This window comes from Charadrius vociferus, unplaced genomic scaffold (assembly GCF_000708025.1).
Source record: "Charadrius vociferus isolate BGI_N301 unplaced genomic scaffold, ASM70802v2 scaffold166, whole genome shotgun sequence".
Taxonomy (NCBI): Eukaryota; Metazoa; Chordata; class Aves; order Charadriiformes; family Charadriidae; genus Charadrius; species Charadrius vociferus.
Genome location: NW_009649228.1, coordinates 2,762,587 through 2,780,922, shown reverse-complemented (window position 1 = coordinate 2,780,922; position 18,336 = coordinate 2,762,587).

Here is an 18,336-nt window from a genome sequence, read left to right as displayed (position 1 = left end):
TGCCATGCCTGTGAGGCTTTGCAGTGATTTGCTTACCTTGAAGGTTTTGGCCATTTTCCCTTTCACTGAAGAGTTACTGATGTGAGAATTCCCAGGAAAAAAAAATCCCACACTATCTCATTTTCTTTTTCATGAATGGTGCTGAGGTGTAGGGAGTGACGGGAGGAAGAAAGAGGCAATCTCTTCCCCATGTCTTGGCTGTTCTCAGAGGGACACCCCTTCACTCTTCTGTTGAGTGCTCTCCTCCTGAGACCATTTGGAGGCAAATTTAAAGGTCCTGGTGGAGACCTTGCTTCTTCCCAGCCTCCAAATACCCCTCTGTTGGGGAGCTAGAGACACGCCATGTCCAGTGGGAATATCTGAAGAGCTCCTGGGAGAGAGATGTGATGGTGGCAAGTGCGGGGCATGGGGCGGCGGTGGTGGTGTTAGGGCTGAGGGCAGGGTCTCTCTGACCACACACCTCTTAGAAAGCCAGAGCTGCTCCTTCCCACCCGTGACACCTGCCTGCCGTGCCGGCTCAGTGCCTGGGAGAGGAGGGAGCAGAGCTTGAACGCAGTGATGTTCAGCCTGCGCCTCTTTCAAAGGAGCGCTCTGCTTTCAGGGTCTGGCATTGCCACAGCACCCACCGCCAGCCTTGGTGTAAGGGGTGATGGGCAGGTCTTCTTCCCACTTCCAAGCCACCACCTTTTTGGTTCGTACAGCTGAGTGGTGTATGTAAGCCAAAGGGCAGGTTTTGTGTATCTTTTGCTGAATAATAAGCCTTTGCGCCATTCCCTTTTTCATTCGAAAGCGTTGAGGATAATCTGAGTGATGGTTATTTGCAGTAAGGCCACTTTACACCAGGACCTTAAAATGGCAAACACTAAATTTGTCCTCTCTTTAAGACCTTCGTTTATTGCCAGAAGAAGCTAAAGTGGCCCTTGTGGAACGCAAAAGAGAGTTTATTTATTCCAAAGGCAGTTTTACTTAAATCCTGCAGGAAGGTTGATTTTTCTATACACAGTTTTATGTTTGGATTGTGCTCAGAAATAGCAGTATAAATACTAAATGCATACCTAAAATGTATGTACAGCCTTCTCTTTGTTTTTCTAGTTGGCACAAATTGGGATGGCCCTGCCTGCTTTCCGTTGGACTCAGCATCCCTCTCTGCCTCTCACCTTGCTGCAGCTGTGTGTGAAAAACTATTCGCTGCAATGGCTGTGGGATCACCAGAAAAACAGCATCTTTTAGAGAGGGCATGTTCGTACTTAGATGGAGCTTTATTGCATTTTAATCTCTATATCCTTAAACGTATAAATATACGCTAACTCTAAAATCAATTTTGAACTTTTAAACTTGATTTTAAGGCCATCTTTTTTTCTCTTTCCTTAACTGAATTGGGAAAAAAACACCCAAGTAAAAGTCTGCATAGTGATTGTGCCCTGTAAGTTGCTGTGCTCTTTTGCATAAAAGATTTTCCATATTACAGCAGGGGGCCTTCCCCTGGTATGTCAGTAAGAAGAAGAAAATTCATTTCTTACACCTGCCTGTCATTTGCCCTTTTATGATTGAACCGTATACCATCAGACAACCACAAAAATGACAAAAGCTTTTGCAACTGAATACATCTGATAATTGCGGTGTTTGGCTAAATTTAGGACTACAGCAGTTGATACTGCAGTGCCCGATAGAGAAAAAAAAAGAAGAAACAATGTGTAATCCTAGTTTACAGTCTGAGAGACTTTAGTGATTACCTTACATGATCCATCACCTTAAATAGTGTTTCTATTTCATTAATCTTCTAGATTTTAAGGATTTTTTTTTTTTTTTTTTTTTTTTTTTTTTTAAATACAAACCAAGCCTCTAAACACTTCAAAGAAGCAGGTACACATGGGGCTGCTTTTTCAGTTTATGAATTTTGAGGTTAAAGCGATTCACCTTCTCAGAGCTCCTGCAAAGCATGTACAACCCCTGGGGTCTCTGTGTGCTTTGGGGCACGAGGGCTATGAGATCTTCCCGAGAAGCCAATTTCCTGCACTGATACTGTAGGAAGTACAGGGAGGTTTTACAAATGGACACCCCTTCTGCCCCCCTTTCACCCCCCAGCATTTTTCCTTTATACAAGGGAGACAGTGATTATGTGCTGCCTTCGGAAGTGTCCTGTGCAAGTGTGTTCCAGGTGAATGTGTTTGTGTTAACCAAGAATGTTGCATTTATTTATTCAAACAAACCGGCCTCAGCAATTGATGAGTTTTAAATTTACGTGGGAGTCAAATGGTCTGTCCCAAAGCTTATTGGTATCAACGGGAAGGTTCAACCAAGACTCTTTTTTAAGGGGTACCAGTTAAAAAGCAGGTTCTGATTTTGACTTTGCCCAAACTGTGTCGGAATTTGCATTCCTAAGGGTACGATAACAGTATGAGAAATAGATTTGTAGAATGGTTGAAGAAAACATGCTGGAGATTTTGATGTATCAGTAAAGCTATTTCAACCAATCAAGACAATTTAAAGCAATATAAACACTTGCTGTTAATCTATAGTAATAATTACATGACTTGATTAAACATAATCTGGCAAAATATACGCCACTTGGGGGACCCTGCTCTGCACCTTGCCCAGGCAACAGCTCCAGTGAGAGGTTTTCATCAGCTGTGCGCTGCTAAGGCTTTGAAAACTTCACCAGTCTATACCTAACATGAATCGATATAACTAATAGTATTAGACTGATATTACAAACAAATCATTTTCTTCCAGAGCAGAAAAATCTTTCCATCAGATCATGAGAGGATACTGAAGTAAGAAATTAGTTTATATGAAGTTCTTTCCAATGGTTATCATTCGTAGTTGTAGATATTTAGGGCTTTCTGAGAGTAGTTTGCAGTTCTTGTTATTGATTTGATGCGTTTTAATGTATTTTCATGACCTTTCAAAACACATTGTTAAAAATTCTATATTTACTTTGTTGCTATGTAAAGACATTGATATAGTTAATATTTAACGTCTGTACCTCCAGCATGAATCCCCTCTTCCTCATCCACATTATATACATAGGAGTCAGGTGCACTGTCCTCTTCCTTTCCTACTGAACTGGAGAGAAATACCATAATCGAAGAGTAAAGAAAGGGGTAAAGGAGGTGGCAAGTTCTGGTCATGTTAGAGGAAGGTACTTAAAAAATATTTTTCAAGTTCCAGATATATCTTAGTTTCATGACTGTTAATCTATTGGGAAACTTTGGTCTGGAGGACAACAAAAAAATGTGTATATTTGTGTAGGATGGGGGAGAAGAAAATTAATCCAGAGCCTGGTGGGTAACTGATGGAGTTTGTCTTGGCCAAATTCAGTGGCACCAAGAAGGAACGAGGGATGGCTTCAGGGCATTTGCGCTGATGGGACCTGATGGGACATTGAGGTTCTCACCCCCCCTCTAGCACTTTCAGCTTTTAGTTCCCTACAAAAAGAAATGATGAAGTGGACCAAAATGTTAACTGAAGAAAATAGAGATCTTCAGTGCATTTGTCAGGATAAAGCTATTAAAGGGACTGTAACTGTGATGAAAACTCAAGTCTTTCACTTTAATAACGGCTGATGATAATATTATTAATAGGAACGTTTCACACTTCATTTTTATTTCAGATTATATTTTTAAATATTTAAAATGGGCTTTAAAATAGGACTATTATTAGGACTTATCTGATGTTATGCTAGATTGCCATGTCCTTTGGATATCTTACATACATACCGGAGCTGTGGCACACACTCCATCAAATACCCTCCCTGGAATTCGATATGCAAATTATGGGACACTAAGATTTGAACTATGATGTTCTCAACGTAGAGTATGTAAAAATTATTGTTTGGGCTGATACATAGCTTTAATGAAGGATGGACGATATTTACTATTCCTGTGATAAGATTTTGCTGCCTCAGTACTGGAAGGCTGAGGTGCCTCTGGTGTTCTAACTGGGCTTCGTCATCCTCTGCGCACCGAGAGCTCTTCTACCCAGTGTTCTATCGAGCAAAGTGCTGTGGCACAGGATGAGTCCCCGCGACCAAATGCACAAGGGCTTTGCTGAACTGAAGTTTTAACCTTGCCAGAGGTGACAAATGTTAACGGAGTGGATTGATTCCCTCCCTTGGTTGCAGTTGCGTGAAAGCACGTGTGCAAAGGAGCGACAGGCAAGGATTGAGCAGCTGCGCTGAGCCTGGGGGGCTGCAGGAGCTGGAGAACTGGGCTGGGGGCAGAGGTGCAACGTGGTCCAGAGGTTCCCAGCTCGTCCTTGCAGCAGTCACACTACGGTTCTGCGTTACTTGCGTTCATGGGCTTGGGAAGCTGTTGGGAGCCTCATGGCCAGTTTGAATTTGTGGGAGGACAAAGCCCAGCTACTGTGAGCTGGCTGAAATGGGCCTTGGCGTAGCTTGTTGGCATCAAAGGGGTGACCAGCTGCTGGGGCTTTGACAAGCTAAACTCAAAATCAGCATCTCTGCAGTAGAGTAACTTCTGCTTGTCTCGCAGCCAGCCTGAGCGGGGCAGATGGAGGGCACGCGTCTTGCTGGAGGTCAGACAGTAAGTCAATAGCTTTACCAAGCTCGGATACTGGGACCTATTATTTTCTCAAAACCATATGCTCCTTTCTTTTACATCTTCTGGGGGTGGCAGATGGGTAGAATCCACCTCTTTTCAGAGCAAAGGTGGTTGGTCACAGGGTAAATGCCATGACACCTTCCAGAGGGTTCTGTGCTGTCTGTGCCACTTACATGATAGAGAGGGGTCTGGGGAAGATGAAAGTCATTGTGAACATCCATTTAGTTTTTCTTCTAGCCCTGCTGGCACTGCTTCGCCTAACGCAATGCAAACTCCTGCTTTTTACATGGTGAGGTTTTCTGGAGGGCTGGTTTAAGTCCATGGGTCAGTAAAACTAGTTGACACCAGCCACTCTTCTGGAGATCCTGAGGGATATTTAGGGGGTAACCAGATGATTTTATAGTGTCAGATCAACAAATCTCCCAAATGCCTGGATGGACACGGTCTCTGCCTGACACTTAGTCCCCTTCCTGCAGCCATAGGGCAATAATTACCAAGAAGTTCTGCCTGAGTGGGGAGAAGAGTTTTCCCTTTGAGCCAAAACTTTGTGCCTCCATGGGCCCAGCTCTCCCACCCCTTCATCTCCTTCAGGATCCTGCCGGCTGCCCTGCTCCTCTTCCCTTCCCTGTACTCTGGCTCTGCTGCTACCACCTCTGTGCCCTCTGCAGCCTCTTGGGTGCTGCCACCACCCCTGGGCTTGCAAAGCCCCATGGGCTGATGGAGCTGGTGTTGTGACTGTCCCCAGCACAGTGTTTGGAGATACCCAAGGTGGTTGAAACAGCACCTGGAAGGATTCCTGGGTTTGCTCAGAACCCCTCTGCTATCACACGACCTCCTGGCGTGCCCTGGCTCAGGCGGCAGGCACAAATCGTTTGCGGAGAGAGCAGCAAGCGGGAATTTGTACTGTGGCACAACGGGGTGTCGCACCTCTGAAGAAGCAGGAACCCTCTTGCCGCCTGAAAACTAACAGCAACTTTCCCTGAGAGGTTCGTATTTTACAGGAGGCATGTCAACTTGCTGTCCTGATTATACAGCTGCTAGCCTAGTTCTGGGAAACGAGTGCATGAAAATGAGTGCAGAAAATGAGCCTTCTAATAAGGCTCAAAGACTTTGAACTTCCCCTATTGTCACTGTAGGTCTTCCCCTACTTGCTTAGCAGAGGGAGAACTATTCAGCTACAATCAAATAATGCAAATGACCTGAAGGAAATTCATCCTAGAGACACTTGCTGGATACACTGCTAATATGGTTTCCTCTCTTTCACTATTCAACCAGAATCTAGGATGACCTTTCCAATGAAACATAAAACCTACAATGTGCGCCCTTACTAATGTATTCTAATGCAATTAGTTCATACAAAAGGCTTGTTAAATTTGCAGTATCTGCTTTCACCTTTACAATAATTGCTAGTGATCCCAAACCATGTGTGTGTCATTCTGCAGGGCTCCTGAACTGTAAATAAAATGGAAAGTTTATTTGATAACTCTCCTGCCTGTCTCCTTAACAGTCCTGTTTTTCTTGCAGAGGTGTTTGCGTGAAGCCTACCAGAGGTTTAAATCTGGCTCAAGAGAGAGGCTCAAAAGAAAATATATAAGCTGTAGTGAGGTATTAGGGCAGGAGTGATACTGCCACTCTACAGCATTGTGGTTTTTTTGTGGGGCAAGAGAGGAAATGCTAAAATTAATGGGAAATAAGGAGGCTTCCAACATTGCTGGGTAGTGGCTCCATTTTGCTGGGGAAATAAAGGAGGACACTGCTCCCTCAGTCATGTTTATTGTGCTGCAATCCCTTCTAAATGGTTTTGTCACACAGAGAAACCTGTGAATAATTACCTCCTTACATCTCTTGAATCGTGCAGGAAAGTTGCCATCCCAAATAAATGTCCACTGTGCCATTAAGCTGCTGTGTGATCGAGCTCTAAGGGCTTCTGGAGGAATGTAACACTTGGGTGGGTGGGATGGTGCCATAAGCCAGTCTGGTCTGTTAACCAAAGTGAACATGTCAAGCTCACCAGGACAAAGCCAGGGCTGAGGAAGCCCTGTCTGACCTCTCCCTGGTCGCAGAAAAACCACCTGGAGTGGGACAACAGTACTGCAAAGTACCCTGAGCATCTGGGTGCTTCAGAACGGTTTGACAAAATAATCTTGGCCCGTAAAATGAATGAAAGCAACATCAGTTCATTGATTCTGCCCCACAATTTCTCCTGTTGGTGAATGTTCTCCAAAGTGTCAGAGACAGAAAAAGGTATGATCTTGCACTTTTGTCTGAATTGTTGCTATCATACGAATTGCTGCTATTATTTTGGTAAACCTTACCCTGAAGTCTTTTTTCTCCTCAAAATAACTTTGCTACAAGCAGATGCGATGCACTGAAAAAATGTTGCATTTCCATTCCCCAACTCTGGCACGTAAAGTCACAGGAAATGAGGTTTTCTATGGGACCGTGATGAGGTCAGGGCAAAAGAATTCTTTTCTCAATCTAGTGGCTTTATATGCTCAAGGAGGGTGGAACCAGGGTGTCTCACCGCTCTTCCGTGATACCGAACTAGATCATGCACAAACCTAGCTGGGAAGTTCTTTGGTACTTTTTGGAGCGAAGAAATCTGAGAGGAGGTACCTAACTCTAGGAGAGAACTCCCACAAAGGACATAAGGCGACACAAAGATGGTTACTCCGTGGCTTGTTCCCCTTCTCTACCTAGAAAACTTCTTAAGGAGGAATTTGGAGATTTTCTACATTTGTCTATGGTTTCCGGCCACGTGGCAGCCCTACCAAACCACTGCAAGCATCTGTAGGTAAGCATCCTCAGTGGCACAGGCTCAGGCAGCCTAACACCAGACTGAGTGATGGCCCCCTGCAGAGTCCAAGTCCTGCCATGTGTACTGGAGACAGGCTTAGGTGCTTCTTGCTCAGTTGGTTTCTAGGGATTTCTTCTCAAGAAACTTAAACTACTTTAGGCAAACTTCTGGCAGGTGAGGATCCACCCCATACGCTGGTTTTGTTGGCGCTAGACTTGTTCTACCGGAGCTGAGGAGCAGTTTTGTTGAGACAAGAGCTGACTCGGTGCACCTGTTGTGTAAATCTTGTGCCTTTCCTTTGTGGTCCAGTAGGTTTGGTTGAAGAATTGGCAGATTACAGCTGATATCAAGATATACATGGTTTTTTAATCCCATTTATTTGTATACGTTCTCGGTTACAGAGAAAGAAGCGAGTCCAGTAAGCACACAAAAAAGAGTTTATCCTTCTTTGCTATGAGCTTTTTACTATTCACTTTCTCATATGTCCTGTGTTTTTCAAAGCCAAGTCTTCTCCTTACTGTCTAAACAGGGAATTACCATTATTTATTTATTTTTTGACATCAATATTTAATTGTGGGCAGTTCCTAATTATCTACCACTAATTTAAAATGGGAATACGAAGTCCTCGATATGACCGACTGCCTGCTGAAGCCAAAGGGAAATGCTTCTGTGCAAGAACTGTGACCTGCACCTGATAAGCAATAGGTTTTCTTTGCATTTTCCTTAAGCGTAGTATCTGCAGTGGCTGACTTGAAAATCCCTCCTCAAATATGTTGTCAAACAGCAGTAACACCCAAGTATTTGACTTGGCTTCCTTTGGTTGTTCTTACAAAAAGGGAGGGAGGATCAGGTTTTCGGAAGGCATAAATGGGTGAAATCAATGCAGCTGCACAGCTGAGGATCTGTTCCTTTGGTGTCTGCTGAGGAAGAAACGAACTCCTTACTTTTTATCCTTGAGGCAGGTCAACCTACATTGCTTTGACGAGTTGTGCTGTTAGTTCAGGCTCTACTTTCCTGAACTGTGTGTGCCCGAGCCAGAGGTGGGAATTGTGGGCACCGCCTGGGTTCCCCTGTTTGGCACTTTGATGGGCTCATCCTAATCTAGAGCCAAGGCGTTAGCCAAAATGCAAGCAACCCGTGAATCCGAGCTTAAATACAAGTCAGAGCTCGCAGGACCGTGTTGGTCGTGAAAGCGCCTTTATTCCTGATCTGCAGGGAAGATTTCCTCGTGCTGTTATCTGTGCAGAACTGATGGGATCGGGATTACTGTCTGTCAGGCGACAAGGGAATCGGGCAGCTCACAGGAGGTACGTGATTAGAGAGGACCCTAGGGTAAGGCGATTCCCAACGGGGCTTATAAGGGAGCGCGTACTGCTGAAGCAGCACACATTACTGGCTTCCACTGCCGGGAAGCCGGGGCTGGCATCACTGCAGACACTCCCCACCAGTGGATGTTGCTGCAGGCACATCAGAATCTCTTAATGTAGTGAAGAAGAAAGGGGGAAGAGGACAGCAGGGAAGAGAAATCGGGGGAAAAATGTATAAAAAATTCACTACATAAATTAGCTGCGCTTCTTGCAGCAAAACTAACAGTTTCTTTTGAATGTGAATTCTGTTGCTTCTCTTAACTAAATGCCTAAAGGAATTGTATCACATAATATACAAGGGTAATTATTAAAAATGCATAAATAGTCTTGTAGGTACAAAAAGTTGCAACTTGTCTCCAGCAAAACATTAAAAGGTTTGCATATGTCAATGAATTACAGGCTGTTTGCTTTTAATCGCTGCTATTTTGGGAGTTCCTGTAAGGATGTTTTTAGAAGAAACACATTTGGTAATTGGAGGAGGCCGCCCCATTGTAATGGGCAGTTGAAACCCAAAGGAGGCCTAGTGAGGATTATTCAGGGTGTCTAACGGTTTTGGCTCTGGCTTTGGGTGTTAAGTATCGGCTAACATGTTTATGCCTGGCCTTCAGATGTCCAAACACAAAGGCTCTTTTCTTCTGCTCCTGGCAAGAATCCAGGCCAATCTTAGAATATTTGCCCATCCTCCTCTTCTGTATCCGACCCATCATTGAGGACAGTGTTTCTCTTGGAGTTTCATCTGAAAAACGCTACAGCAAAGGAATGCTCACTGACCCAGAAGCCCAGTGACAAGAAGAGGGAATTATATGTGTATGAATGTCTGCCTTTGGGAAAAAAAGGCTCATGGAAAAAGAACTACAACAAATCCAAAGTTTCTTTCCAAATTGAGCCACCTGGATTTTTACTTTTTAAAAGTCAGACCTGGTAGGACGTGCCTGGATAATTTTTTTTTTAAAGACAAAATATCTTGTTAAGACAGCATGCTTACTGTTACAGCTCTGAGATTCAAGAAATAGAAAATGTACATTTGTGTTCAAGAGCGCAGACATCAGTTCAGATTGATACTTGGAGATTATCCTGAGCTAGAATAATGTATTTATGACTAGGGTCAAAGGGATTACCCACATAAATAAGACCTAGCAGGATCAGGCGCTGTTGCTTACAGCCAGCCAGGAATGGATAATGTGATATGAAAACAGACCTTTTTGGCTTGTTTTCTTCAAGCTTATACATCTAATTTCTGCCTCTGTGTTTCAAGCTATTAAAAGCATTTGATGCAGTCCTTAATATTGGTCAATATTTCCCTCTTGAGACTATGTTTTTGACCCCAGCCCTATAGTTCCCAGCTGATGGAAAAGACATGAGTGCTTCTTGCAAGCAGCTAGAAGCCAGTTTCTACAGACTCGTGTTATTTGTAAAAGAAAAGATTAACAGTATGAACATTGTGGGATCAGTCCCAGGGTTTGTTATCTGAGTGCTCCAATGTTTACATTGGAAAAGATCAGACAGAGAAAACCTGCATTTGTTCAAATCCTCCTGTTTCTCAGTTTCTGTGGGTATGCACAGTATGTGTAATATATCTTCTCAGTTTAAAGTCTGGTGCACTACAATGAATGGTGATGATAGACTACAATAAATGCATTTTACTGGCTGACAAGATAGGAAAGAAAGTGAAAGGTATTCTTAAGTCTTAATTATTGGCTCCTGTATGCGTGCTTTGTTTCAATAAGCACAATTCATCAGCAGTTTACCAGAAATATTTAGTTATTGAGACAATTTACATGCTGTGTTGATGTCCTTCTAGTACAGTCAGTGTGTTTGTTTTCATGACTCGAACCACAACCCCAAATCTTTTGATGTTCCTACAACTCTGTCTCTGCTGAAGGAGCCTATCCTTTCCTGAATCCAGATCGCCAGTCAACGCACCCACCTCCAGATTTTCGGCAAGGAAGAGCTAGGGAAGAGATGTTAACTGACAGAAAGGGGCTGGGAGGCAGGTGGCTGTAATTACACAGGTAGTGTTTCCAGCATTGTTGTGTCTGCCTTCTCCCATGAAAGAAGGATTTGGATGGAAAGCCCGAAAGACCAGCCATCATTAACGCCCTTACAAAAGTTACTCCCTCTCCCTCTGCTGTTGCAGCAAAGGCAAAAACTCCAGCAGGTTTCAAGAGGAGCAGGATTGGGCCCTTAGGCTGTACATAAGTGTCTGTGTAGGAAAAGAGAATGTACAATGCTGGATGCTTCTTATAATATAAGATTAGATCAAATCCTTTCAGTGCCCTGAAGCTTTATACCTTAATGCTGGGCTACCTGTGGCAGATAGCGAGTGAATGCCTGTCAGCATGGATCATCCTCTCAGCGTTCGCTAAAAATGTACAATTCTCATTTTGCAGCATTTGAGATCTTTTAAAAAATAGAGTCTAGTGGGAATAGAATGTAACATCAAGACAAGTAGCTTCAATTTTTACCTGATCATTGGCATATTCAAGGTATTTTATATATAGTGATGCCTGACAAGCAATCAATGGACAGCCAGAAAATCAGTTAGTTGTTAGTCTTCTCGTTGAGGTGCAGGAAAATTATATGTAGCTAGTCTGAGGGAACAATTTGCCAGGCAAATAAACTGGTATTTTCAACAGAGGCAAAAATATGCTGATGCTTTTTGAGTGAAAGGAATTTCCCTCATCCCATCTCTAATCTGCCTGCGAAGGAAACGTTCTGGCTGGAGTGTGACCTTGTCTCAGCCAACACTGCAGAGAGCTGCCCGGCAGAACTCAGGCATTGCCCCCACCTGATTCGCAGATACAGGCACATCACTGAATGATGCCCAGATGCCCCCACCAGCCCTTCACCTTCCAGCAGGGGACAAATCTGCGCAAGGCTGACGGCTCAGGGGCTGAGGTCATAGAGGTGAACTCTGAAGGCCTCTGGCTTTCTCTCTGCCCTGCATTTTACGTAGGAGTCGGACAGACCTGAAATGGGACAAAGTGTTTCCACCCCACACTTTCATGACTGGAATTTTGAGCCATTATTTTTTTTTTTTTTAATTAAAAGCTGCTTTTTACATAAGTAATATACAATAAGTAGGTGAATACCAATTAAAAGCATATTTCACAAAATTAGACTTTCAGTTGCCTGTTCTATTGAATATCAGTCGGTAATAAGCTTTCCTCATTTCCCTGAGCATGTAATTTTTCCCTTGAATTCTTGAGTCACTGCTTTGATCACTTCTTGATTGCTTAAAGGCTGTGAGTCAGTAATATTTCCCAGTTTCGTTGTCACATCAAAGATCTTTGAGGGGCTTTCTCCAATAGAAGGCAGCCAAGGTTCCTGGTTGACATAGTTCATCACCATGCTGAAGCTATGCTGCACAAATGAAAATAGGGAATAATGCATCACCTTTAGCCATTCGTGTAATCATTTGAATAATATGTATCACCTCCTTAAATGGGCCAGCTGCTACACAGCATTTTTTTTTCTCGAATTTTTACACTTGAAAATACGGAGGGCAAACATTAAACAGGAAAGGTGATTTTTATCCAGACATGCTGATGAATGGAAGCAAAGGCAGTTGCTTTCCTCTGTTTACAGATTTTTGCTGTTGCTTTATACAGGCATTTATGACATGAACAATTCTGGCATTGAAAAGCCTCACATTTTTACAGAAACATCATTTAATGTGATAACATGCAAAGTACGACAAAAGCCCCAAACAACATAAATAATTTGCACAGGATTCAGACTTTCAGTTTGGTACAGCAGTTCGTATCCCACAGTGGCAGTTTTGATCAGCTTGAATGGTTGACGTGCCTCACCACAGCACGTCAGGCCATGACGTCCTCACTCCGCTTTGGTTTGGGCTCCTCTTTGGCAAAACTCGGGCAGATTTCCAAAGGAGCTGAGTCTGAGCAAAATGAGGGCCAAATTACCACTAAGACTGACAGCAGGGCAGGGTTTTCCTTGGCTTGGGAGAAGGAGGAAGGTTTATTTCCCCACCAGCTGTTGTCACCCAGGTGGCCTGTAGGGGCTGTGTCACCAAAGCGTCTGGGCTTTCTTTCATCTTTGGATGCAAAACCCTGCAATGCTGAAAGAAGGGTATCACGCTCAGCCCCACCTGAGCCACCTGAATCTTCATTTTCCTTCCTTGGTGGCAAAGACAGGGTGCACCCAAGCACCCCGTTGCGATGCGAGGGGGGGTACCTGGGCAACCCCATCGCCAGCAGAGGGAGAAACGGGAGGGGGAAGAGATTTGCTTTGGTATTACCTGAAAGCAAAAGGTCTCTTTGAATAACAACGATGTGACGCTTGTTGCAAATTTAAGTTCTTTGGGAGCTGCGAGTATTTCCAGTGTGAACTTTGCTGCCGTCATTCTTGGAGCAAATAAATTACAAAGGGAAGGTATTTAAAGGGACACTGTCACCTTACAGCTCCTACGTTGCAAACAAACAAATGCCTTTACCTGTGTTACAAATCCCACCTTAACATTATTAAAAGTGAAAGAATTTTTAAAAATCCAATTTACTTGTCACTCTTTCTGCTTTGTTTACTGGTTGTGTTTTCTCACCGTGGACAATAGAAATCAATGAAGTCAGATTTGCCTGCGTTTGAGTCACTTTCACTTTTAGGTGTTCAGGTTTAGGGCGGAAAGTTCAGGGGAATGGTTATTTCATCAAATAAGACTGTTTTCACTAGCAATTAAAAAAATCAATGGCAAAGTTTCTATTCAGACATATGTTTTGTAAAAGTCTGCTTCTGTGAGATTTAAACTTTGGCCCAACCTTGGCAGTGTCCTTCGAAAGACATAGCTAAGTAAAACCTAGTGGTAATAAAAATAATACTCTTCATTATCATGGCAGATGGGAGACCAGTTATGCGGCGGGACCCCATTTTTATAGGTATTGCATAAATAAGGCATAAAATATGGTCACAGCCTCTGAAACAAGGGGTAGACACATCCCTAATGAGAACAAGGATAATGAGATACTAATATTCAGCAGTATAAGCCATGATTTCAGCAGCCCAAGAAACTACAGTTCTTGTGAATAAGATGGCAAAGGCTGTTCTGCAGAGGAATATGAAAGCAGATAAAGGAGTAACTTTGCAGATATTTACATGAGATTCTCATAAGCACAAGGGGCAGCTTTTGATCAAAGGATATAAATCTGGGTGAATCTAAATGTGGTGTTTTTTTTTTTTTTTTCCTGTGTTGGAGTTCCCTATTCTGTGCTACTGCAGGAGAGCTCAATTTAGGTCCTCATAATGGTATGCAAAACTTGCAAAACGTATCCCAGCTGGGGCGTGCTCTCTAGGTAAGGCTGCCTTCTTGCTCCAGCAGGACTTCAATTTGGGAAGTTACTGAGAGAGTGAAACGCAGAACAGAAAGTGCTATTTGCATGCTGAAAAGTATCCCTAACCTTCTGTCAGAAAGGATTTCAGGTCTGTGCCTCGAGCTTCTGTTTACCGAAGGAGTCTCCATTTATGTCAGACTAGTGTGTTCCACTGAGATATTGTCAGTAAAATCTAAATTTTAGTAAAAATACATAATATGAATAATTAAGAATTGTTTTATTTACTTAAAAAATCTACAGTCAGCCCAAAGAGTTTCCAATCTGAAGTATCTTTTCATTCATAATAGTTTAGTGGAAATGTCATTGACTCCAAGGAATACGTTGACTATTGACTGACATGACTCGTCAGAGTGCCCCTGGTGACCCCAAAGACTCAGCCTTCTTCCTTGCTGAAGTGTGAGAAGTGGTTGGACACAGAAGTCTCTACTGGGCATGACTGGGCACTGTTAATAGGCTGGCCAGTAATTCATGTATATGAACTACTCATTTTTACTGTGGCATATACTGCATAATCCTGCAAAAGGCAAACCAGCTGAATTAGCTGATCAGGGATGGATTGGTTCCTTTTCTACTTAGACAAGTGATGAAACTCCCAAATCCAGGCTCAAAACAATAGAAAATGGTAGCTCCAGGTATTGGATACCAAGCCTGGATCAGAGTCCTGCTTTGAGCTCCTTCTGGACTGAGCGCTAAGGGTGTCACCTGAAAGGAGCTGGTTTTTTTTGTTTAAAAATGCTGAGAGCACAGATTTCGTTGAGTGAACACCATTTCATCAAGTAGCTGTCTGCATGCCTTTCAGTCACTGCTCCTCCCGACGAGCTCATGTTCTTACAGGCAGCATCTAATTGGTATAAATACCTGCAATGTATCATTCGCTTCTCCTCCTTAACATAAAACTTTGGCTTTAGAGGAAAATGGCATCTGTTATTCCTGACGTTTCTAAATCTCCCGCTCTTGCTAGACGACACCAGGCAGGGTGGCAGGAGCAGGAGATCAGGTTGCTTCCAGGTAAGATGGCAAATTGCTCTGTGGACCCGGTGAGGCCACCAGGTCCCCTCTAAGGCTATAGGTATCATGGGCAGGAAACTCCCAGACAGTGAACCCTCTTGTACTGGCAGGCTGGGAGTTGTTTTTACAGGGGGGAGAAATGGGGGATAAGAAAAGAAGACCTTGTAGAAAATTCCAGTCTCTATTCATAAGACTTGTGATAAAAATGACCTCATGTGTTTTATAGTGCAGCAAACAGAGTTGAAGAATGCGGTCTTGTGGCCAAGAAGAGGGTGTTTCAGTGACCACTTAGGAATATTTGAATCACACAGTGGCTTATTTCTCTGTTCTTTCTTATTCCTGACAGCACAGGGTTTAGAGAGGCTCTTTGAGTGGGATGGAGACACTGAGGTTTTAGTATGTATAACTCAGCTGCAGTCTTTCATTTGTACACAGCTTTGCAGAGTGAGGGACAAGATTTTTGGCCTTCCAAGACAACTCATAATCTATCTATGTCTGTCTGTCATAGAATTAATCCTTTGAGCTATGATCCTAAAAGCCCTCAGGGGCCAAACTTCTTGGGGAATGAAGCACATAACACAAACACGGTCTTCTGCAATCGATACTAGAAATTCTTTTAAAATACTATTATTTCCTTAAAAGAAAAAAGAACCTGTAGAGATTAAACCTACTCACCCCCAACATCGCTGCTATTATATGCAGTTGCTACAAAGCTTAGAGTGACCAATGATACTTCTCCTCTTTTGCCAACATGTTCAGAAATTTCCCTGTTCTCCCATTTTCACCGTAGAGCACCAGTTACTTTGTCTTTCCAACACATCCTAAAAGCGAACGGGCATGTGAGTACCACCTGGATCGCCCAGTTTCTCAGCCCAACTCCCATCGCTCACATCCAAACCACTCCAAGGAAAACAAGTCTATGGGTTCTTATGGCCATTTTCAGGCTCTGAGGCATGAGATGACCGTTTCCTTGGCTCCTTAGGAACATGGAGATCCAAAACCTCTATCAACAGTGGTATGCTTAGGACATAGCAAACACAGCTTTTGGCCCTGACATGTCATCAGCTGCTCAGTCCTCAGGGATGCTTCCAGCTCCTGTATTTTTGACTTTTTCCCCACTTGCAGCTTCACAGAGATCTGCATTGGGATGGAAGCGAGCAGGAATTGCAAAGCTCCTCTTCTATAATGAAAGCTCTCATAACTACCCCTTTATGGCTCTTTGTCTGCTTTTTGGAGAGGCCCTACCCTTCTGTGTAGACACAAGAGATTTCAGCTGGAACACAGGTCTCCCCTTTGCTGTCTCCCCCCTCCTCCTGAGACTTAAGAGGAAATCAAATGCTGCAATATAAGCATGTGGGTTACACTTGTATTTAGTTCAATGGCCTCTTCTTTCTAACAGTTTACTTTGTCTCTTCTAATTCAAGCATGTCAGTAGCAAGTATCATATCTGTGACATCGATAATAAAAATCCCATTGTAAATGCCGGGGTGTCATTTTCCATTCTGCCTAAACAATCCCGAGCTTTGTACTTTCTGGAGTGGCCTCTGTCTTTCACAGGTGACATTTGCAAATGGGGATCCGCATGTGTAAACCCCGCAGCTAACTGTCTCATTTCCATACGCGCAGGCTGGCATAAGCGCACTTTGTGTCAATGAAGAGGCTAGTCTGCGGCAGGCAGAAATTTGGCTATATCGGATTTACCCTGAGGGAGCAGGTCCTTCTCCCTTCGCAAGGGTGTCAGCCCGGCAGAGGCGGTGGAGGCACTCCGTGTGGTACCCACTTAGGCTTTCACGTGCAACTCTACGCTCTTTGTTTAGAAGGGGAAATGGGGAAAACCATCCACAAGCTCGTGTGCTTTGGCTCTGAAATGCTTTTCTTGACATGCTTTGGCCTGGGGTGCCGAGGGAAGTTGATAACTGACTCGTGTGGAGAGCAGCTGACGGTGGCACTTCCAGAGTTCTGGACCTCTCTGCAGGCTCTCAGAGATGTGGAAGATACAGCTCCTAGTTGGGCAAGGCTGGTTTTGAGCCAGCCAGGACCTTTCCTGCATCACCACCATGGCTCCTTCTGTGGATCTGCCAGTGTCACTGTGACAATGTGGTGGGACTGTGCTCCCTTCTTAGAAGAAGTGATTCATTTTCAGAAAACATGGCCCTTGGGAAGGCTTAGTTTGCTGAGTAGGGGATCAAAATTGTGTATTTTTGTGATCTTATCCTTCTTAGAACTACACTATCATTTATACACTGTTATAAAGCACACCAATTACTCTAAATATGTATCGACGTATACCAAAGTAGCTAAAAAGGAACAATTATGAGACTATTTGGCATGGTTACAGCATCTGTGAAAAAGACATCTTTTATGTGTAACACAATTTGTCCAGAATTAATGAAAATATCCAGGGCTGTTTTTATGAAGTAATTTGTCACATTAAACTAAAAAAACCTAAGGTTATGTTGGACATGAAAAGAAACTCCCCGAAGGTCAAAGCAATTAAACATTGGAACAACCCATCAACCCAGAGGTCACTGAGGCCTCATCTAATGAGAACGTTCAAACGGGAGGAAATCCTGCAATCGTCTCTACTCATTTCTTCACCAGGTTAAATACCCATTTGAAGTCCTGGCACAGCGCAGCCAATGGAAAAATTCCCATGGGCTTGATTGGGACTGCTTTTTTTTTTTTTTTCTGGAATTTAATAAAACCTTTGTATTTCAAACAGATCTGGGATAGTTGTGAGTTTGTGTCTTCTATGAATTCCTGTAAACCAAAAGAACTGCAAGGAACCTAGCAGTAGCATCTTCAATAGCTTTTTCTTTCTTCCTCTGTACTAATATTAATAGCTAACATTTGGCTGTTTGTGAACAGATTCACACTTAATTGTTTCTGAGGGAATGTCTGTGTTCACAATCGAAAAAGAACTACTGTAGAAAGCAACATTAGAAGAGAATGGTCTAACAGGAGGAGGGTGATTATACAAACCTGGCAAGACTATAGCATGCTTTTAGCATTCAGTCATATCTTTTCATAGTTTGGAAATCTTGGTAATAAAAAGGACTCCGTCACTAACAATCTGAGAATTTGTGTGCTGCCCTAACCTTCTGGAAGTAGGTATAATAAGACTTATAAATATCTCTCCTTTAAAACTGGTTTAGAAAAATGCCAGGTAAGCTCACACAGATTTGTGGAAAGAACTATGTGGGTCAAGTGCTACAAATTTTTTGTGAGCCTCAAATGGGCAAACTGTTTTAGAGCCG